This window comes from Sinocyclocheilus rhinocerous, unplaced genomic scaffold, assembly GCF_001515625.1.
Source record: "Sinocyclocheilus rhinocerous isolate Xijiao unplaced genomic scaffold, SAMN03320098_v1.1 scaffold50, whole genome shotgun sequence".
Lineage (NCBI taxonomy): Eukaryota > Metazoa > Chordata > Actinopteri > Cypriniformes > Cyprinidae > Sinocyclocheilus > Sinocyclocheilus rhinocerous.
Genome location: NW_015641057.1, coordinates 2627951 through 2631917, shown reverse-complemented (window position 1 = coordinate 2631917; position 3967 = coordinate 2627951). Strand labels below are relative to the sequence as shown.

The following is a 3967-nucleotide window of genomic DNA, read 5'->3' as shown; positions in this document are numbered from 1 at the left end:
ACACACACACACACACACACACACACACACACACACAGGTGCATGTAGCGTGTGTGTGTGTGTGTAATGGCTTGACTGTGGTGTTTCTCAGTGCACACTGACATATACTCTACTCAGCACTCACTAACTAAAAATACCTCAAAGTACCATTGTATAACAGTGACATGATATCATGGTAATACCACAGTATTCACTGTACTGTTGTAGCTCATTGGTGTACATTTATCAGAACGCTGTGGCAGTTGCCAGGACGTTTCTGTGTGGTTGCCAAGATGTTCTTTGTGGTTTTAGCACGTTGTAATGTGGTTTCTAGGGTGCCTGGGTGGTTACCAGGGTGTTGCTATGGTATTTGTTAGGGTTTTTTTAGGTTGTTTGGGGCTGATTGCTACTGTGTTCTGGGTGGTTTCCAGGGTGTTGCTATGGTATTTGTTAGGGTTTTTTTAGGTTGTTTGGGGCTGATTGCTACTGTGTTCTGGGTGGTTTCCAGGGAGTTGCTAGGAAACTGTTAGAAGGGTTGCTAGGTTGTTCTTTGTGGTTGTCAGGGAGTTGCTAGACTAGAATAAAATGTATTTTAAAAGATAAAAACTATACAAAAATCTCTTTTAATTTTAGTCGAAAAAGGAGACAAAATATTATTGCAGACTGCTGTACATGCCTCTAATACATGAGCTTCCATGTGTGCGGTTGTCAGATATCAAGGATATCAAGATTATTTGGGATAATCCCCCAAATAAGACGCTTCTCTTTTAAAAGGATAACTTTTCTGCCCAAGTGTTTTGCTTAATATTTGAAACCATGCGCATACACTCGACCTTCATTGCGGAAGCGCCGATGATCATATGAAAACACAGACAAACAAGAAAGCTGGAGTTTAGCGATCTCCATATGAGATGCTTGGCTTAAATGAAAGTGTCATTCAACCAGTCTGTGTTCTGTCATGAGATCTTGACTTTTTTATTTGCGATTGTGTTTGCTGAATAAATGCACTTACTCAACCGCTGTTGTTTTAAATGTGGCTAAGTTTTTATCGACTAAAACTAGACTAAAATGCTCAGACATTTAGTCGACTAAAACACAACTTTAGACACTTAACTTTAACACTGAGTTCTAGAGGTTTGTTGAAATAGTAGGCCTAATAGTGATGCTTGATTTATTAAACAACACTACTAAACCAACAAAAACACATGTAAAGATGATTTCATTGAGTGTCAAAGCACTGCTGAACTTGTGTGTGTTTAGAACTGGTCATGTGACGAGTGTGTTTAGCAATCAGATGTGTGTGTGTGTTTGCGCCTGTGAGAGTATCAGGGTAGCTTAAAAGATTTATCAGCTTAAAAAGAAAACAGCTTTTAAAAAAAAAAAACTGTGTATGTGAGAGAGAGAGAGAGAGAGAGAGAGTGCATTTGTCTGCAGAAGGACACAAATGTCCCAAGAGATGCGCTGATGTTTGTGTCTTCACCTCTTTTGGAGGATGACGCATGTTTTCTCAAACTCATTTCATTTTATACACTCTTCTCTGAGTAAATCACACAGTCATGTCCAGGTCACATTTCATCCCAAAATCGAAGGAAAAGAATATATAAATCTGTTTTTAGGACCATTAATCCCCCAAATTCTCATTACTGTATTGTATTCAGACATTTCACTTGTGGGTTTTTGCGAATTCTCATTATTGTCAATGATGATTCTCCTTAGATTTTATTGCCATTATAAAATATTATGTATATACATTACTGCACAAAAGTTTTGGGTCGGTAAGATTTTTTAATGTTGTTGAAGGAAGTCTCTTATTCTCTTATTATTAAAAAATCTTTAAAACTAGACTTAATTTCATCATGTCAGACATTTCTTATTCCTTCCTTTTCATTCTGAGGTGAAATATGAGCTGGACATCATCTCGACAGGTGTCTGGAGATTCACCTCATTTAGAGGTTCAGGCCTGTCTCTCTTAAATACCCGTCTGTCTCCTGTCTTTCTGTTCATTTGTATCTTCTCCTCTTTATTTTGCTGTCACTGTCTGTTTGTTTTCTTGTCTTTCATCCATCCCTCTCTCTGGTGTTTATCTCTCGCTGTCTGTCTGTCTGTCTGTCTGTCCTTCTTTCTGTCTTTCCTCTCTTATTTTCTCTTACTTGTGTTCAAGTGTTTGTGTCTCACTGTTTCTCAGTGTTTTTATCTGTGTTTAGATTTCCTTCAAAATATCTTCTTTTGTGTTCCACAGAAGAAAGAATTTCACACAGGTTTGGAACAACATGTGCGAGTCAATACAGTTACATTTAGAAATAACATACACATGTGCACCTTAAAAATGTTTTTTTTTTAAACTTGACTATGTTTTTTTTAAAATTATTATTATTTTGGAGTACGTTTTCCAAGAAAATATTATTTTGGTCTTTTAGAATTTTTTTGTATTTTTTTTTACATACAACACACACTCAAATACACACAGGTACATGCACACATTTAAAAGCACTACATATACACATGCTAAAACACACACACTTATGCACACACACATTTAAATACACACATATTAGTTCATCAGAGGTCTCAGTAACAGATGGGTTTTAGATACCTGTTGTTACATAACACACACACACACAGATCCCAGTGTTGTGTTTACAATACATTCAATAAACTTGCTCTGTGTTATTAATGATGATTAATTACACGCAGGCATTATGAGCGATTTTAGCAACCAGAGACCCTTACAGAAGTACTGCAGCAGTCCCATGGTAAAATGATGGTGTCAGATGGCAACTCTGGTGTTTTGATATACACCATGATACTGAATGATTACCAGATTCATTCACTATGGTGTATATGTGATTCTGCAAAGTACTACAGAGAATATCACAACATTACCATGATACAAGTCCAAAAAACATGGTATCATAATTATACTTTGATACTTTTATGGTATGACCATGGTGCAGGTCGAAAGTACCATGTTAGTACCAAGGTGCTTTTTAGTATATTTTTGTTTGAACTCAAAAGCTCTCCACACAGGTAAATTAAATTCAAAAAAAAGAAATTAAATATAAAAAATTAAATTGAATGTTAAAAATTGTATTAAAATTGTAACAATAAATTGAAAATATTTCAATTAAATTGAATTAATGTTTCAGATGTACGCTAATGACTTGAGCATTGTTGTAATATTTCATTAGATGATTAACTCTGTTACTGACCTTCATTACAGAGTGTTGTGTAGGTGAACGGACTGTTCTTCATCTCTGCATCACTCGTTCTGTTTCTCCTATATTCCTGTGAGATCAGACTCCTCCGTGTGTTTCTGTTCTTCTTTCTTACATTCGTCTGTGATTTTCTCTTGTCTGTGTTTATGATCTGACTCTCTCTCACGAGCACATCTGTCTCTCCTTCCATCTACTGGTGAACTGAGTGTCTCGTATCTCCTCTCTCTCTCTCTCTCTCTCTCTATGTGTGTGTGTGTGTGTGTGTGTGTGTTTTAATCCCGCTGTGTGTCCTGGTTTCCCCCTCCTGTTCGGTCACATTAGTTGCTGATAGGAGGTCTCTCGTATCTCCTCTCTCTCTCTCTCTCTCTCTCTCTATGTGTGTGTGTGTGTGTGTGTGTGTGTTTTAATCCCGCTGTGTGTCCTGGTTTCCCCCTCCTGTTCGGTCACATTAGTTGCTGATAGGAGGTCTGGACACACACACGCTGTACAAACGTGTTCAAGGTTTAGGGTCAAAGAAGTGTTTGCGGTTTCGAATTTGTGTGTTTTGTTACATTTACAATCAAAACATTTGACCAAAAGAAGTTTAAGTTTAGGTTCAGTTTAAAAAAGACCTAGTGTTGAAATGAAGAATAAAAGTATTGTGCATTTTATCTGTGGCACTGGTGTACAAAAACACTTTTTTCAAACATCTTTCTGAGACACTCATCTCACCTGTCATTGGTCGGATAAACAGATAGTCCCGCACCCAAACTCACACCATTGGTTGAGTCTCT

At 37.1% G+C, this 3967-nt stretch overlaps 1 protein-coding gene across 3 annotated transcripts in view; it reads right to left on the bottom strand.

The window, feature by feature from the left end:
- The window catches only part of LOC107754503 (protein FAM196B-like), an 18853-nt gene extending 15446 nt beyond the window's left edge, over positions 1-3407 (bottom strand). For all 3 annotated transcript variants that reach the window (XM_016570979.1, XM_016570981.1, XM_016570982.1), the window contains exon 1: positions 3189-3407. The gene's annotated coding sequence lies outside the window, so the exon portion shown is untranslated. The remainder of the gene's footprint in view (positions 1-3188) is intronic.
- Positions 3408-3967: the final 560 nt, after the last annotated feature.